Here is a 20,036-nt window from a genome sequence, read left to right as displayed (position 1 = left end):
CATATTAAGCTAAATGGGATACTACAGCTACCTACTGAATGAAGAAGGCTTTCCAAGATTTATAAATAATAATGTCCAGTCTGACCAGGCAGTGGCACAGTGGATAGAGTATCAGACTGGGATACAGAGGACCCAGGTTTGAGACCCCAAAGTTGTCAGCTTGAGCGCGGGCTCATCTGGTTTGAGCAAAGCTCACCAGCTTGGACCCAAGGTCGCTGGCTCGAGCAAGGGGTTACTTGATCTACTGAAGGCCCGCGGTCAAGGCACATATGAGAAAGCAATCAATGAACAACTAAGGTGTTGCAACATGCAACGAAAAAAAAAATAATGTCCAAATAAATGTCTTTGCTCTCTCTCCCCATCAATATCTAGTTATCTGCCAATGTTAATGACAGTATGCATCTTTTTAGTGCATTGAGAGGCAGTATGATATAGTGATATAAGTAAAACCTTCTGTATTTGAAACCCAATTACATTCCTTTAAGCAACTTAATCTATGCATACCTGTTTCCTCTGGTACAACCTGCTGATTAAAAATGTAAGTCAATGAGTTAAGCATATTATTTAATTTTACACAGTGGAAAATTCCTTGTGTTGATTTTTTTTGTCAGTGTCTAAATTAGTACCACCATGTTTTGAGGTATGTCATGAATTATACATAGTTAGTTAACTGCTATGTGAGTATTATTTATGTAATACTTTTACACAAAAATTTGGCAATTAGAATACTTCTGTTAACCACAACAAAGAATTACAATTAAATTATTTTTGTGTTCATTACTTGTATATTTTTATCCAAAAGAAAATGATACAACCCAATGACTACAATGTTATACTGATATGGCTATGACTCCATGATGACAAAGCAAGACGATTCACCTTGATATGACTGTTACTGCTTCCTTGTTCTGCTTTTACTAATCCTGTCTTTTTAGTTTCTGTAATCCCACTTCCCTGTTCAGCATATTTTGTAACCCCTCCCAACTGTGTGAACTTAAAAACCCAAAGACCCTGCCATTCTGTGTTCAGACTTCAGAGAATCAACTCCTCTGAGCCCATGGGTATAATAAACCAGTTCTCCATCTCTGAGTGTCATTTGGCTTTCTGCATTCCATTCTGCCATAACAATACATCTCCACCCATCAAACATGCTAGAACATTGTGAGAAACTATTCAGAAGTACAACTGGGCATAATCTTGACACTGCCTATGAGAAAAGTTTTGGTAATAGCAGAATTATAAGGGCATTTGAGTTTGTTATTTAAATAACTCAAAATAAAGCTGGTCAAAATGCATATAATTTGCTCAGGTACCAATATCTCTGTAAAGCCAGTAGCCACAGACACTATCACAGCCACCTGGCCCATGCAGGTTCACATTTGATTCAACAGAGCCAAGAACTGGTGGGCTATTAGCTTTAATCCTAGCTTGCACCCAGTAGGCAAGAAATACACACAGTGGGAAAACACTTCCCTTTTCATTCAGGGCTCCCAAAGCCACTGACTTATTCAAGTTTCCTAGAATCAAAGTTTCTACCAAGCTAGTCTGGTTCACCTCTGTTCCCCATCTCCTTCTCTCTGCACAAATTCTGCACAAACTGGCTTCTCCTTCAGCACTTCATCATCTTGGCTGCTTCTCCTCTCCTCCACGTGGCCTTTCTCTACTCTCCTGTATCTTGGGCTCCTCTGCCCCATTTTATAGTGTAGAAATCAAAACTTTTAATCCAATATACAAACAAGGAAGTCTCTGATACAAAGACATTTATCTAAGGCATAATGGGATTACTCATGAGAGTACATGACCTCCTATCTTGCAACAGTAAAGGGTGTGGGGAAAAGCTTAGTCTTAAACTAAGCCTTAGGGTATAATGACTCTGCCTGCTTACAGCCTGTCTGCCACACCCAATGCAAACTATAAGAGAGCAAACATATCATATTTACAAACTTATTTGACCAACAATCTCAAGCAAACAAAATAGTAAAGCTTTATGCAATTCAAAATCTTATTGACATCAATTGCACAACTGCAGCTTCAGTGGAATTCCTTGCTCTTATCAGTAGGATTCTTTATTCTTTTTATCCTTTGTTTCCTTCATAAGGTAAAACAGGATATGTTGCATGACGTTATCAAAGTCTGTCCTCATAAAATGCAACTTGATGAGTCAACTGATGTTGATGAAATGTTAAGTTACTAATATGGATGAAGTAAGTGAAAAAGGAAAGTGATAACAGCAGTTATTATGCTTTGAAAAAATGTGATTAATATAAAAGAAATCAATGTGAACAGTTATGTCACAGACTTTTTTGAAAAACTTAAATAATCAAGGCTGCTTTTGGTTGGCTACAAAAAGTAATTTAGATTTTTTTATGTCTATTGGGAACAAAGTATCATGACCATACAATACATGTTGAACCTTCATGCATTTGCATTTGCTACTTAGACTTCACCAATGACTTTAAACATAGACTGTGTTTGGTACATCATAGGTATACTCTGAGCTTTTGTGTCCTTGAAGATTTTTTTTAGAGAAATAGCTACTGAGCAAATGATCCTTTGACAAACAAATGTGAGGTGACTCTCCTGGGGTGAGATATATATTGACATCTTTTGATAGGGGTAAAATTTATATTTTAGTTTATGACTTAGCCAAAAAGAAAGCTGATTCTTCTGCCACAAAATATGATAAATGGGCTTTTCCAATCAGCTAGTTCAATAAATATATGCAAATAAGAACACAAGATACAAAGCAAACTTTTATGCTGTATTTTTTAACACCTATGTTTTAATAAAAAAAAATCTTGAAAAATATTTTTTAGCTAAATTTTATTTTCTTGAAGGAACATTTGTTTTAGAAAATTAAAGATTTATAATAGTAATAGATATAATAGCACTGGATCTATTTCATTTTAACTTTGCCAGTGATGATGATTTGATATACCATTGATCTATCACTAAACCTGAATAGTTTAAGTTAATATTTTGGTTTGTTCAATTAATTTCATTTTTATAACTAGCAAAGTAAGTACAAACATGAAAAACTAGAGTATTCTATTTTAGAGTATGGGTGTAAAAATTATTATCTCCAGTGCTAACCCAAAATATAGCATGTTTTACACATCCGTCTAGTATGTCAAAAGTTCAATATCTGTGTCATCTAAGATGGAAAGCCCAATTACTGACTACTTTCCAATTTTTTTTTTCTTCCAGAGACAGAGAGAGAATCAGAGGGAGGGATAGATAGGGACAGACAGACAGGAACGGAGAGAGATGAGAAGTATCAATCATTAGTTTTTTGTTGTGACACCTTAGTTGTTCATTGATTGCTTGACTATGGGCCTTCAGCAGACTGAGTAACCCCTTGCTCAAGCCAGCGACCTTGGGTTCAAGCTGGTGAGTTTTTGCTCAAACCAGATAAGCCAATGCTCAAGCTGGCGACCTCGGGGTCTCGTACCTGGGTTCTCCACATCCCAGTCCGATGCTCTATCCACTCTGCCACCGCCTGGTCAGGCCTGACTTACTTTCAAAGGCTGTGTACCATTTGCTGCTGAAATTCAGACTGTTCAGAGACTTTCAGCTCACCCAAGCATTGCCATTTCTGCCACCATTTCAGCTCAGTATTACTGAAACACAGCACTATTCATTTTTTCCTAGGTATAGTGTTGGTTGCAACAACTTTGCTATAAGTGTTGGAACACAAACGTGTCTCCCTGAGAATCAGACAAAATACTCGAAGTTCCAGATCTCATCACACATCAAAAGATCATGTCCAGGATTGGTGGTAAAGTGAAGTGCTTGTTTCACTCCTGCCCACTTTTAGGAGTGAATATCCTTCTCAGGCTTCCCTAGATCCTTCATGCTCTGGGAAAAATCATTTGCCTTAACCCATTATTCTTTTGACAATGGCTTTTGTGGGTTCCCTACATAGAAGCACATTAGCTTCAGAACATGAATACTTTATCAAGAAGAGCACATGTCCTTTGGTAGGCTACAGCTAAGCATGATTCAATCTGCAATTTTATGGACATGAAAAGATCTGCCTTTCACCACTAGACTTTATGCAGGATCAACTAATGATTGTTTCACTTTTTATATCTATGGTGAATTTCATGCTTTTTTTTTTATTGTCCCTGTGTCAGGGTCATCTACTTCAATCTGATGAATGACGATAATGTAGAATTTTGGAAATGAGTGATTGGATTCCTCATCTCTTTCTTCTCAAAGACCTCTAAATTTCTTTGTCAAACCACCTCTCTGCTTTTCAAAAATATGTAAGAAATACTAATAAATACTTTTCTCAAAGAAATAAAATTCTGCCTTATTCAAAAATATTATTTGTATTTGACATAGGAGAATCTCACTATTATCTATCAATCCAAAGACAAGTGACTGCGTAAAGGGAAGTGATAAAATATATGTGGCAATTCCTAAAGCAGTTCCTCTATTCTTAAATAATATTGAACAGTGTAATAGCAGGAAACTGACTGAACCAGTTAACTTAAAAAATGTTCAAGGCACTCACCTTGTATATATTATATTATCTCAAAACTAAAATATGTTCTAATTGTTTATCCTTTTATATTTGTAATATTTAAAATTCAAAACAGCATCAATGTGTTTTAAAAGAGGTATGAAGAACAACTTTAAAATAACTTAAAGAAAAAGTTAAGACTCACTGATCCAGCACAAATTAGGCTTGTTTGGGCCACATTTATGAAATGAATGAAAGGATTAATATAATTTGATTTAATGACTGAGTGAATTCATGAGAAAAACAGAATTTACAGATTAAGTAACCTTGTAAACATTATTTGAAAAGATTTTCCATCTTCAGTAGAAGGAGGGCCTCATACCCTTTTTTTTTTTTAATAATGCTAAAACTATTATATAGTGGTTTTAAAAGCATAGTCAATAACTGACAAACACAAGCAACTAAGTAATCTGCAAGGTTTAAAATGTATATTTTAAGGTAGAGGAGGTCATCATGACCTCCTTTCTTCTACTATCTTTATTAAGGCTTGTAACTCAAGTATTATGCTCAAGTTAATGCTATTTCCACTCAGGCCATAGTGACTCTGATTCATGCATGCACTTTCAAGACCTTCTCAGTCTTTATATTTAACTGAGATTCTCTTGGTAAAGCAGAATGTCTTTACTATACCATAATGGTCGATAAAGATAGTGCTCTTTTGTATCAAGAAGGATAAATGGATCATGTACATAATAAATATAGCGTGCCCTGACTTAGGTAAGAAAAATTCTTCTGCAAGAGAATAAAGATAGGCACACGAGAAAAACACGTTGAAACAAAGACCGAAAGATTAGATGCTAATCAGAACCTTCATATTCTGCCTGACATTTATTTTGCTTATCTTTACTCCAAGAGTTAGCAATATAACAGCATATCTAAAAATCCTATCCTCAGAAATTTTGTCTAGAATTCATAATAACAGTAATTTATGCCGTGGTACTTGAGGATATGTGTCACCAAATAAATAGCATTTACATACAGGCAAAATTTATTTTCATATCGAATAGGCAGCATGTTACCAGAATTCCAAACTATTGCTCTTTGTACTTGTGTTCATTTTACATGAAGTTTTAAGAGACATCTCGAATTATATACCAACCTCAATCTGTGAATAAAAATCAAACATAGTATGTAGAAAATGTCTTTTAATTCAAACTATAATATCCACTGGTTGCCTTTTTATTTCAGTAGTGACTTAGAATTGTGTTTACCTTTTAGTCAGTGTGATTTCCCATAATTCTGTGTCCACTAGCTTCATCAAAAACATGACAACTTGCCACCAAAAGGACAAAATATCTTCATTTCAGGTACAATTCAAATGCCTTAAAGATTTTTTTTTTAAATGTTATGTCTCTCATTGTATGGTGAGACCAAAATAGGAATACAGTTTCAGTTTGGATAAACTCTGATTGACTTATCTTTTATCATGCATGGTCTTTCTCCTTCAAAAGCTACCTTGTTTGATAGCATTCTAACCAATTATAGCATTGCTTTGTACAAAGGCATTGTTTCTAGAAGGCACCTGTTAAAATGCAAATATGCCATCTGGCAAGCTTTTACCTCATTAGCTCACACCATCACTGCGGCACATATTATGTCTCATATTAGATATAGAAGAGACACTGAGCTGATGAACTCTGACTAAGAAGGTGGCTGGAAAAATTCCAAGTAGAATGTGCTTTGGAATCCAGCCTATGGGCAATAGAGCAGAAGGAGGAGAGTAAGATGTGTGGTGAGGGGAACTGACAACAGTTTTTCTGAGTTTGGTATTTTATCCAGGTCTTGGCTGTGATGGATTCAGAGGCCCAGAATACCAGAGCTGGAAGAGATACTTGAAAACATGCAGTCCAACACCATTATCTTACAGTTGAGTAATCTGAGGTTGCAAAAAGTTAAATGACTCTTCTAAGTGCCCTAGGCTAGATTCTTATCATTAGCTCTTAAAGCCCAGAGGACCAGCACTTAACCTAGTGCCTCAGCATTTCCTGAAGTGCAAAGCTGCACAATGTAATTTTATGAGCATGCTTAGTGAATTTGACTTTCTCCTACTACTTTGAATTCCCTTAAATTTTCCTATTGTGTCTTTTCGCAGCAGTAGAGGGTTAGAGTTATCCCTGTGCCAATCACTGCTGTCCAAGGTCAACCTCCAACACAAGTAGAGTTTTGTGAAGAATTGATGAGTGATTTCTTCTTGAAAATGTCCTTTATTGGGTATTGTATAGTACGGGGAGATTATTGTTGATTTTGCTGAGTGTGCTAACAATATTGTAGTAATGTAGCAAAATGTCTTTATTTTTTAGAGATATATGCTAAAGTATTTAGGGGTTAAATTTCAAGATTACCTATGTACCCTAATTAATCAATGTCACCCAGTTAAAATTAATTGTCTAGATAAAAAAGGAATGTTAATTTTAAAAATTTAAGATTACTATGTTTTTTTTTTAAAAAATCTTTACTATAACATGAGAAGATATGGTAAAACATAGGTATTGTTACATCTAATAATGGAAATTTGTTTATTCATTATATCATTCTTTAAACCTTATATTTGTAATTACCATAATAAAGAAATTAAAAATTTTTAAAGAAAAAAACCTAGTTTCAGAGGAATTAAGGTCCCTGACAGTCCTGTTTAGGAGGCTATGTGTTAAAGCATTAGCAAAAGTTCTCCTGGGTTCATAATCCCAAAGTCAAGTCTTGACATACCTGAAAAAAGATCTTGTGTCCTTTTCTGAAAACTATACTGCTCACAAAAATTAGGGGATATTTCAAAATGATTATGAAGCGATTAAAAAAAGAAGCATTTGATTTTTTTTTATTAAACAAGAACATCATTTATTAAACAAGAGCAGAATAGCAAACGACAAGTCAAAGAAAGCTGTTCGATTATGCAAGTGAGATGCAAAATTAACTTTTATTTCAGCGGTGAAAATGCACCATACAAAAGGTTGAAAGTACTGGAGTATCTGCACATTCCCCGATCCCCTATTTTTGTGAGCAATGCACCTAATAAACCTCTTCCTTGACCCACATTTGTGCCTGCTGCATATGTTACTTAATTGTCAAGTTGATTCCTAAAGTTACTTTCCAGAGTAGGAGTAGGAGAGGCTTTATTTATTTTTTAATAACATTTGAGCAGAAACAATATATTTGTAAAAGACAAAATGATTTTGTTTTGGGTTTCAAAACAGCAACAGATGAGATGTCTCAGGAGGTACCCACTAAAACTCTGAGTTGCCGACATGCATTACTTAAAAAAGGAGGAACATTAAAAAAAGAAATAAACAAAGCAAGTTATTTCCCTCAAAGCCCTGATTTTAAATCTTCTATTTCACTTTTTGTATTCATTTTAATCATAAACACTTTTTAAAATTATAAAATTAATGTATTCAACGTGTGAAAAAAATGTGGAAAATAAGAGATGCTAAGAAAACTGTAACAGCCTCTTCCACTACAATTTTATTATCTAGAAATAAACTCTGTAAACCTCATATTACTGTGCAAGATTGTTAGCTGTGAAGTTAAGAGTTCCAAAGAAAGAAAGGAAAAGAAAGAAAGAAAGAAAGAAAGAAAGAAAGAAAGAAAGAAAGAAAGAAAGAAAGAAGAAAGGGAGAAAGGGAGAAAGAGGAAAGGAAGGAAGGAAGGAAGGAAGGAAGGAAGGAAGGAAGGAAGGAAGGAAGGAAGGAAGGGAGGAAGAGAGGGAGGGAGGAAGGGAGGGAGGGAGGGAGGGAGGGAGGGAGGGGGGGGAGGGAGGGAGGGAGGAAGGAAGGAAGGAAGGAAAGAGAAAAAACACTGCACTTATTTCTGCAAAAAAATAGCCTCCTAAAGGAACAGGAAAGTGTCACCAGTTGGATACCTATCAAGAATGCCTAGGTCAGAGTCCTATTCCCTTTTTATACTCATGAGCCCAAGTGTAAATATACAGGCATTATTATCACAAAGAGGCAAGTGGTCTAAAATAAATGTTATTGTTACCTATAAAAATAACTTTAAGTATTTATAAGTTTTAGATTCTTTGAAAAATGTGCCTCAAAGATAAATGTATTATTCTTTACCTGTGAAAAATCAACCAGAAGCCTTCAGATATTTAAATTTGGGTTTCTTAACAGTATGATGATTACCAGAGGGAAAGTAGGGGTGGAGGCCGTGGAGGAAGGTACCGGGGATAAATGGTGACAGAAGGAGATTAAATTCAGAGTGGTGAACAACAATATAATATACAGACGATGTGTCATACGATTATATCCCTGAAAACTATGTAATTTTTTTAACCAATATCATCACAATAAATTCAATTAAATAAAAAAGAAGAGTTCCATCATCACCTTCTGCAGTTCACTCAGAGATCCTGAGAACTACAGTTACCAAAGTTTCTTTCTCTTTCTGAATCCAGGTTAGAGCTTCCTAAGTGAGAGGCAGGAAGTTTGAACAGCAGAAGAAAACCCCTAGAGCAGGGGACCCCAAACTTTTTACACAGGGGGCCAGTTCACTGTCCCTCAGACCATTGGAGGGCCAGTCTATAAAAAAACTATGAACAAATCCCTATGCACACTGCACATATCTTATTTTAAAGTAAAAAAACAAAACAGGAACAAATACAATATTTAAAATAAAGAACAAGTAAATTTAAATCAACAAACTGACCAGTATTTCAATGGGAACTATGGGCCTGCTTTTGGCTAATGAGATGTTCAATGTGCTCCTCTCACTGACCACCAATGAAAGAGGTACCTCTTCCGGAAGTGCAGCGGGGGCCGGATAAATGGTCTCAGGGGGCCGTATGCGGCCTGCAGGCTGTAGTTTGAGGACCCCTGCCCTAGAGGCTGTTGTTCTTTGAAACAAGTGGCAGAGAGACTCAGGAGCACACATGAGATTAAACATGACTGTACCAATGGGCACTGAAGACCTTTTCAGTTGGCTGCTGTTGACTAATTGGTTAAAGCTTCTCTGACTTTATTGAGAATTTCAATAGCTCCTTTTGGAAAAGCTAAACTCAAAGTGTACCCTTCACTCCTGGAAAGCATAGAGTGTCTTCTGTTTCCTTGACTGAATCTTGACTATATATTATTCTTTTATTTTAAAATTTTCTTTATAAATATGTACTTTTATAAATTCTCACTTCATTTCTTTCTTTCTTTTCTTTTTTTTAAACAGACAGAGAGAGTCAGACAGAGGGATAGATAGGGATAGACAGACAGGAATGGAGAGAGATGAGAAGCATCAATTATCAGTTTTTTGTTGCGACACTTTAGTTGTTCATTGATTGCTTTCTCATATGTGCCTTGACCGTGGGGCTACAGCAGACCAAGTAACCCCTTGCTTGAGCCAGCGACCTTGGGTCCAAGCTGGTGAGCTTTGCTCAAACCAGATGAGTCCGCTCTTGGCGACCTTGGGGTCTCGAACCTGGGTCCTCCGCATCCTAGTCCGATGCTCTATCCACTGCACCACCACCTGGTCAGGCCTCACTTCATTTCTTAATATTATAATAATTGTACTCTACCATTAAGCAATTTAATGTTTATATAACATTTTGTTTAATCATGTTGGCATCTTTAATCATTTTCTAATGACACTTAAGATTATTCTATTTTCAACATTAACAAAAATGCTGAAATTGTAAAGAGCTAAAAAAAAAATTTATTCTTATATCTGACTATTTTTAATAGATATCCACAAATAAGTTTACTGTGATGTTGATCAAATAAGTTTGTAAAATATGATTTTTATGTTTGCTTGCTTATATTAGTTTGCATTGAGGGCTGGGCAGCGCCAGGTGTATGTGGTCTGTGAAATTGCAAATTACCTTCCTCTTTGGGAAGGGCCCTTGACTTGCTAATGTTTGCTAGAGGAGGGGTTTTCACGCCAGAATGTTTTGAAAAAGAGCCATGTTGGCAGAGAAGGGAGAAGGTATGCAGGAATCAGAGCTGAGGTGCTTTTGTAAGCTCCTCTGAGATTGGTGGGACCCTTGATCCTAGAAGAAACCGGAGACAATTCTCCTGGTTGTGGAACCAGAGCTTGTGTCAGGGCTTTGGGAGCCCTGAGTTGAAAAGGAAGTGTTTTTCGGTATATTGACCATCAATCGGTGCGAGACTTTAATAAAGGAATGGCCCACCTTTTTTTTTTGGCTCCACTGTTTCTTTACTTTCTGCTCAAATTCAATGAGAACCTGCATCGAATGGCCATGACCCGGCTGAGACTACTGACCTTACATGTGAAGAACAGAATCACTCTTTAAGGCATTTGATATATGTTGTTGGATTTGGCTCAGAAAGATTGTATAGATTAAATTCTAATTAGCAAAATTTGACTGCTTTCATTATTCCACTGCATTATTTCTATTACATAATATGCTCATTCTTGTTAGACCATGTATTCTGATATGTATTTTAGAAAACATAGTCAGCTACTTCTTATGCTTTGTACAAAGCAGATGTTCAAAAGAAGTCCATTGACAAAATGATAATAAAAAACTTAGCAGGGTCTTTACAGAAGTAAGAACAAAATTTAAAACTGATGTAACATTTAGTTTATACCCAGAAGTTCCAAAAGACAACCAGAAATATCTTTCTCAGATGGAGCGGTGAAAATTCCCATTGAATATTTCTGTTCTATAGCAGACTTCTGAGTGACTCACTAATTATCAAGGCAATTGGCAAGAATTTCAAGAAGAGCAGCCTCTTCTTTGTGCTTTTCAAAGGAGGATACAGCATGGAGTAACAGATGCAGCTGTTAGCCAATGAGCCGTTAATGGTCTGCAATCTTCCTGTAAATTAAAAGATATAAGCTTAGAATTAATATTTTAAGTGGAGTAGTCAGCCTTTGAATTTTTTGAATAATAGTGAAACTTTTTCCATAGTATCATTCAAGACTTTGCACTGCAGTTTGGCATTGTAAATAATAAAAACCATCCTGATTGTTCCTGCACCTTTGGTTCACTCCTGAGAGTGTAGAAGAGCTCAGTATACTGAAAATATTCAACATTTGCTGTGGTAATTTTAAAAGTTTAATATAACAGTAAAAAGGAAAGCAGGGAGAACATATTTTCTAATACATCTGATAAGGGCTTTAGTATGCAAAATTTATAAGAAACTTATAAAACTCAACACCAGAAAACAAACAATCCAATTAACAAATGGACAAAGCACTTAAATAAACAGTTCTCCAAAGAGGACGCACAGGTGGCCAGTAGACACGTGAAAAAGTTGTTCAACATCATTAATCACCAAAGAAATGTAAATTAAAATCAAAATGAGATATCTCTTTATGTTTGACAGAATGGCTATCATCGATAAATTAACAAACAAGTATTGGTGAGGGTGTGAAAAAAGGGAACTCCTGCACTATTAGTGGGAATGCAGATTGATGCAGTTAATGTGGAACGTGTTAATCCAAATTCAGAGGGACCCGAAATATGGAAGACAGGAACAAGGTCCATCGTTTACACATCAAAGCTTTATTGTCTAGCTTGGCCAAGCGGCAGGAACTCCGACAGAAATCTGACAGAGAGCGCGCCGGCCCTTTGTTCTACTTAGTTTTTATAGTTTTGTAAGTGGGAAGTACAGAAGCAAAAATTGCAATTAGGAGCCCCTTACTGCTATTGGTTATAGTCATATGTCCTTTAACATGATAGGACCACGTTCAATTTGCAAACCACACATCATTTTGGAGAAAACAAAATTTACAAGTCAACACAATGGTAGAAAGATGTCTCTTTACATATTGAAGGCTTTCCTATATTATCTAGTGTTTATCTGCTATCTCTCTGTCCAGAGTCACACACGCATTTACATAGGAGAGGTAGTTTCGGTGGGGACAAATGCCCACAAATGGCTCATTGCTATAAGAAAAGGTTTATTTTGGCTTTTCTCTTCCTGCACCTGGCTAGCCATTCACCCCTTTCCCCACAGGTGTGGTGGAATGTCTGGGAATCCATGTTTTCCTCCCCTTTGCATTTACAATACAATGCCAAGGGCCATCCTGGTTATGCCAATCACACAGTACAGAGACTATTTCTCACAATTTCTCTGCACACCTTAACCCAAATTAATAAAATGTTCTCCAAGCCTCCTAAAATATTAATATTAATTTTGTAGCCTTTGGTACTTTACAACACCTGCGGGTGAAATGGCTCAGTGGCTCCTCAGAAAGCAGTATGGAGTTTTCTCAAAAAGTTAAAAATGGAACTGTCTTATGACCTAGTAATCCTCTTCTAGAAAAAAAAAGCAAAGAAAACCCAAAACATTTATTCAAAAAAGTATATATAGGCCCTGGCCGGTTGGCTCAGTGGTAGAGCATCGGCCTGGCGTGCAGAAGTCCCTGGTTCGATTCCCGGCCAGGGCACACAGGAGAAGCACCCATCTGCTTCTCCACCCCTCCCCCTCTCCTTCCTCTCTGTCTCTCTCTTCCTCTCCCACAGCGAGGCTCCATTGGAGAAAAGATGGCCCCGGGCGCTGGGGATGCTCCTTGGCCTCTGCCCCAGGCGCTAGAGTGAGTGGCTCAGAGCATCACCCCCTGGTGGGCAGAGTGTCGTCCCCTGGTGGGCATGCCGGGTGGATCCCGGTTGGGCTCATGCGGGAGTCTGACTGTCTCTCCCCATTTCCAGCTTCAGAAAAATACAAAAAAAAAAAAAAAGTATATATACCCCTATGTTTATTGCAGTGCTATTTACAATTGCCAAGATTTGGAAACTGCCCATGCACCCCTTCGTAGATGAGTGGATAAAAAAGCTGTGGTACATTCACACAGTGGAATACTACTTGGACATAAAAAAAGGCAAATCTTACCTTTTAGAAAAGCATGGGTGGAGTTTGAAGATTATTATGTTAAGTGAAATTAGCCAGTCTGAGAAATACAGGTACCATATGATTTCACTTATATGTAGATTCTAATGAACAAAATAAACTAACAACAGTGGTGGCATTCAGCCAGTTGGCACCCATTCAGCAGAACCGATACCTAAGTTTTGTTGAGTTCAGTGAACCGATTGTTAAAATAACATTTGTAATCAGGATTCTCTCTAAGGTGGGTGCCTGGGCAGCTCTCCAATGTAAAAATTACAAATTTACATTCCTTACTTTTTCTTAATGTTCATCTGTGCAACAGCGTATTCTAAGTGCCCATAGTAATGTTCATTCCAACCATACGTGAAAAAAATTGCAAGTGAGAACGTCAATCAAAAAGCAATATGGAAATATCTTAAATAATAGTTTTATTGTTTTTTGTCAGGTATTATGTAATATATTTTCATTAATATTTTAAAACATTTTCTTATGACATAATCTGGTTTTGTATTCCTCTTTTCTTATTGTTATTTAAGTATTAAATGCATGAAATTATAAACTACCTTTTGGTATATTTTTTTTATACTTAAAATTGTCATTAGGGCAGAATTGGTAGTTAAATTATACTGCTCACAAAAATTAAAGGATATTTTATGGCTTCATATTCATTTTGAAATATCCCCTAATATTTGTAAGCAGTATATTTGAATGCCACCACTAACAAACAAAATTGAAGCAGACACAGACACAGAAAACAGACTGACAACTTTCAGAAGGAACGGGGGGTGGGGCTGGGTGAAAAATGATGAAGGAATTAAGCTAAGAAAAGTAAAGACTATAAATGCTGACAAGAGTGTGGTTATTATAGAAATAGCAAAGGGTGGGTTGGGGAGGTAGAATAGGGTAAAGTGGGGTAAATGGTGATGGAAGGATACTTGACTTAAGGTGGTAAACACATGGTGCAGTGTATAGATGATGTATGATGAAATGCTACACATAAAACCTATGTAATGTTATTAACCAATGTCACCCCAATAGTCATTAAAAAACCTAGAATAATCAGGAAAGATAAAGAGGATAACTTTTACAGGTGTCTTAAGAAAAAGATAAAAAATAACCAGGATTCTTCTAAAAAAACAACAACAAAGAAAAGTAATAAACAACAACAACAAAAAATATCAGCAAGGAAATCTAGTTGGCACTTATAATCAGGAATGCAGTCTGTGAGCTTTGAGCAAGTTGAATGTGAAATCACAAATAGTAGCAGACATACAACTAGAAGCTGTGAATTTCTGGTTGTAAAATTTATTGTTTAATTTAAATATATTTAGATAAACATGACCTATTATAAACATAAAATATACATAAAATAAAATCATAGTGTACATTTTAATTAAGTACATACTAAGTGAAGTTGTATTCTGGAAACTTTGAGTCTTCTTCCAGCTTCTCCCTTGATGTTGATCCACAGCTAATTCTATAGCAAAGCTCTTGAAATTTTGCAGAGCTAAGTTCTTGGTCTAAGTGCTTGCATTTTTTTGCACAGAGAAGGACATAAGTCATAATTCATAGCCTTCTTCAATCACCTGATAGAGAAGGGCCTGGGACATAAAATGAAAACAAAAGACAACATCTTTTTTTTTTTTTTTTTGACACAATTTCTACCAAAGCTCTCTTAACTTTCTTGCTTTATCTTTATTCACAAAAATGTCAAAGGTATAGATAGTAATCATCTAAATATTTCTCTTAATTCAGTTTCTTTTCTAGATTATTTTTAAGAGTGAAAAACACTACTCATTTGTTTACTATCCTAACCCCTCATTTAGCTTTGATTTAATTTTAGCCTTAAATGGGTTTTGTTGAGTTCTTTATAAAATGAATTAAAATTTCTTAACTGACTAACGCATTTTCCTCAACACCATATGATTTTCAGACTGCTTTCTAAGACAATTTAGCAAAATAAATCCTTATTTTTTATATAAAGATTTATTATTTAGAACAATTCATTTAAAATCAAATCATCACCCAGAACAAGCTAGATAAATCCGCAGGGCCTGGTGAAAATTAAAAACGTGAAATTTCTTACTAAATATTTGTTAAGACAGCACATAGCAACAGTAGCACACCATTAGGTCAAGCATGGACCTTCTAAGTGTGGAGTCTTGTGGATCTGTCTACTTTACATACCTAGAAGTTGGCCCTCCTGTTACCTATAAAAGAACTATTAAAATGAAAAATAAACTAAAAACCCTTTAAATGTGATGGAAGCTATAGTGAACTTCAGATCAAATTGGAACCAAAATGGGATGTTGCATTCAAGTAATGGTTTGTATTTGATAGAGAATAAGCCATAAATATTTGTGTTTTCTACAAGTTTGCAATTACTTACTACTGATCACTGCAAAACAGGATTATTCAACCAAATTGGCAATTGGACTAGATAATTCTTTATAGTTGAGACTGTCCTGTGCATTATAGGATGCTTAGCAGTATCTCTGTCCTCTTTCTAGTAGCATCAGCCTCCCACCCAAAGTCATGACAATAAAAAATGTCTATAGACATTGCCAAAAATTACCTGGGAGGCAAAAATCACTGAACTACCTCATTTTCAGACTTTACTGTTGAAAAAGACTCTCTTCAACTAAATTTTAGTGCAGCTTCCCTGAATCCTTCCTTCTGACTATCCCTCACCGTTGGGCTCTGCAACTGTCACATTTAGTCTCTTTTAGCAAGAATCCTATTGGGTCAGTTTAGTGAACTCCCTCACTCTTGCTATCTAATGAAATTCCCAATTCCCCACCCTTGGTATCTGACTACTTTTGATATCTGCTCAAATTCCTTATTAAGTTTCCCCAATCTTTTATTACCCTGACTTACTTTCAACCAAAATCCTGTAAAGTGAGTTTAGTTAGAATCTTCCTTACCCCTGATGTTAGTTAGCTCTTAGTAATTGTTCATCTTCTAACCCCTATTTTATCTCTTGGCTCTAAATCACTACTTGTTATTACTCTGATTTAAGCTCCTTTCTACTACAAAACCCCATCACAGTAGTCTCCTGAATAAAGTCTGCCTTACCATTCTTTCACAAGAGACATGAATAATTTTTCTTTAATACTATCCAAGAGAACCTTTGGAGGTGTTTATTAAAAATTCAGATTCTCTAGGATTCGACTTCAGAAATTTTGATAGCAGAGGTCTTATTAATTGAATTATATTCAATTAATTATATTCAATTAATAAGGACCCTGGGTGACTCTGATATAGCTACTCTAACTTTACACTTAGAAAGATACTGATGCATAGATGAATTAATGCAAATAGAGCTCTACCATTAGACGAGTAGAGCTCAATGATGGCTGGATGTTATTGTCATATTTACTTAGGACAACATACACACATATGGCCTCTAGATTAATGTTCAAGTCTCCAATTCAATTTGCTTTTGTAGACACAGACACAATCTGCTTTGAAATTAAGCAAGCACCCATCTGGCATAGAGAAAATTTGGAGGCTGTAAAATAAAAAGGTAAAGATTTTTCTCTGTCAGCAAGGCTGCCTGAAATAATGATCAACTAACAAAAGTACTGTAGGACTAAACATTTTTTATTCTTCCAGGGTGAACTGAAATGGATGGGCCCATTGAAATTATACCTGATGTCAAATTATTAATGATACACTCCTTTCTGTCTAAGTTTGATTAAATATTTTTTGAAATACAAACAAGGTCAAATATCTGAAGAAAAGCTCAATAAATTCACCCAAGTACTCACTTTACATTACTAATATTTTAGAAATTAAGCTAATTCCATTATGATTGACAAACATTTTCTAATTTGATTCTAGATTATTTAAATTTTATCCTGTGGCATGTTTGAAAGGCCAATAGACAACAAAAAAGGGCAGAAAATCTCTTTCTTTTTCAATATGCTCTCATTGATTTTTCTGTGACTCTACTAGTCCTTCCCAGTATATTTCTGCCTCAGGGACTCTGTTTTGAGGTCTGCCTTCTGATTTCACTATCTCAAATGTTTTCATTCAGGAAGAAAGACAGGGATCAAATCTCATGAGTCTCAATTGATGAATAAATAAATCTCAAGAAATTTAACATTACTTTTACTTTCTTTTCCCTTAACTACTCACAACTACTGATCAGCCTGACACATTCAGTCTCATATTTAGCTATGGCTTCAAATATCAAGTTCAAATTAAGTCTCTGATAAACTCCTACATCATCTCACACTTATCTAAGAGTTCAGAGGTCTTTGAACCAGTATTGCAATGCCTTTATTTTTGAGTAGCTTTTCTGAAGGAGATAGACTCTATAGAAAACTGAAGATCAGTTGAAAAAAAAAAGAGAGAGTTACAAAATACTGTCATTCTTATTTCATAAAAATACAGGCTTGCTGTATCTAAAACCTATTTCATTTTTGAAAAAAAAAATTATTTGTTTCTCAAAATTGGCAATGCTTTTGCCTATATCTAAAAATTGGCAATGCTTTTGCCTATATCTATCTATATAGACTGGTTTTCATTACATTTTATTGGTTTCTTTCAAGGCTTCTGTATGACCAAGGCTCATTTTCCTGGATGCCATAAATGGAACCCATTGAAGGAAGTACTTCCAGAAAGGGACATGTAAATATATCATTAAAAAAGTATCAGGTGCCTGATCAGGCAGTGGTTCTATGGAGAGAACGTCAGACTGGGATGCAGAGGATCCAGGTTTGAAACCCCGAGGTCGCTGGCTTGAGTTTGGGCTCATCCGGCTTGAGTACAGGCTCAGCAGCTTGAGCTTGGGGACCCTGGCTTGAGCAAGGGATCATAGATATGACCTCATGGTCACTAGCTTGAGCTCAAAGTTGCTGGCTTGAGAAAGGGGCCATTCACTCTGTTGTAACTCCCCGGTCAAGGCACATATGAGAAAGCGGTCAATGAAAAACTAAGGAGCCGCAACGAAAAATTGATGCTTCTCATCTCTCTCCCATCCTGTCTGTCTTTCCCTATCTATCCCTCTCTCTTCCACTCTCTGTCACAAAAAAAGTATCAGGTGACAAATTCTGGGCATAAAGAGGTCTAACTTTACTCTAAAATATCTATTTCTTGCATTTTATTAATATGCCTAAAATCCTAATAATTATGAGGTATTTTTAAAATTCTCTCCAATTTAGCATTTTAATCAATATTTAAAAATTATTAAAGACATTCTCATGGAATTTGAAATATACATGCCATTCATAGTGAATAAAATTGTTCAAGAAAATCTATAAATATGCTCATACATAAACATGTGTTTTATAAACATTTCATCTTTTTGCACTTAAAACAGTAAATAATTGAGTCATGCTCAATTTTTAAGGTTTTGTTTGCCTATTAATGTCACATTAGCAAATATTTTTTATACATATCCATCTTATTTTTCTATAACAATAACCCTGTATGGTAGACATGACAGTTATTATCTCTATTTTACAGATGGTGAAGTTTTGTCATAGACCCATTGTTATATCCATAAAAGCACACACAGAGTAAATTACTGAGTGTGTGGACTCCTGGTACAATGCCCTTTCTATAATTCCAAGCTGCTTTTTTGTGCCACCTCTATCTCAGGCACATAGGAAAAATTACCACATTTGAAAAACAACCTATATGATTAATAAGAAACTTCACAGTCACTCAAAAGAGTTAGAAAGGGAAGAGAGGTCAGGCCCTTAAATGGAAATTAAGAGTAAATGTCTTTTTATGCCTTTTATGTAAACCCTATTTATCTTCAATCTGCATAAGTGAACCATGGCATTTATTCCAGAATTAGTCTTCTTTCTAACTTTTTCTCATAGAACTAAAAACTAATTCTGGCTAACATTGCCTAGCAAAAGGTTTTAATTTTGATTTTAGTATCAAGACATAAAAGGGACAAAACAAATAAATGGTAATTGTGGTGACCTTCATTAAAATATATTACAAACAGCTTTCTTGATAATAGCATATGTATTATTTCCCAAATGACCACATATGGATTATTCATTGTCACACTAGAAATATTAACATTTTTATGATAAGTAATATAATTAAGACAAATGGTTGAATGGAGAGTTACCTAAAGATACCAGATATTAATTCCTAGTTTACCTTATTTGAAAAAAGGATCTTTGCAAAAATGACTAAAGATCTTGAGATAAGGTGATTATCCTTGGTCACCTTTATGTCCTCTAAGTGCCATCACATGCACCTGTATGGAAGAGAGGCTGAGGTAGATCTAAAACGTACAGAAGAGCAGAAGACACACAGAGAAGGTATTGTGGAAACAAAGCTGGAGATGGAAGTGATATAGCTACAACCAAGGTATGCTGACAGCCACTGGAAACTCAAAAGGGCAAGAAACAGATCATCCCTTAGAGGCTCTGGTGGAAGAGTGAGCTTGTTGACACCTTGATTTTGAAACTGTGAAAGTATAAATGTATGTTGTTTTAAACTTCTGAATGTGTGGAAATTTGTTACAGCAGCTACATGAAACTAATACAGATTTTGGTATTAAGAAGTGAAGTACTAGGCTCTGGCTGGTTTGCTAAGTGGTAGAGTGTCAGCCCAGCTTGTGGATGTCCTGGGTTCAGTTCCTGGTCAGGGTACATATGAGCAGTGACCATCTGCTTCTCCACCCTCTCTCCCTCTATCTCTCTTTTTATCTCTCTCTTCCCCTCCCACAACCATGGCTCAGTTGGAGCAAGTTGGGT

The sequence above is a fragment of the Saccopteryx bilineata genome, chromosome 2 (assembly GCF_036850765.1).
Source record: "Saccopteryx bilineata isolate mSacBil1 chromosome 2, mSacBil1_pri_phased_curated, whole genome shotgun sequence".
In the NCBI taxonomy this organism is placed as follows: domain Eukaryota; kingdom Metazoa; phylum Chordata; class Mammalia; order Chiroptera; family Emballonuridae; genus Saccopteryx; species Saccopteryx bilineata.
Note: the sequence above shows the minus strand (reverse complement) of the source record.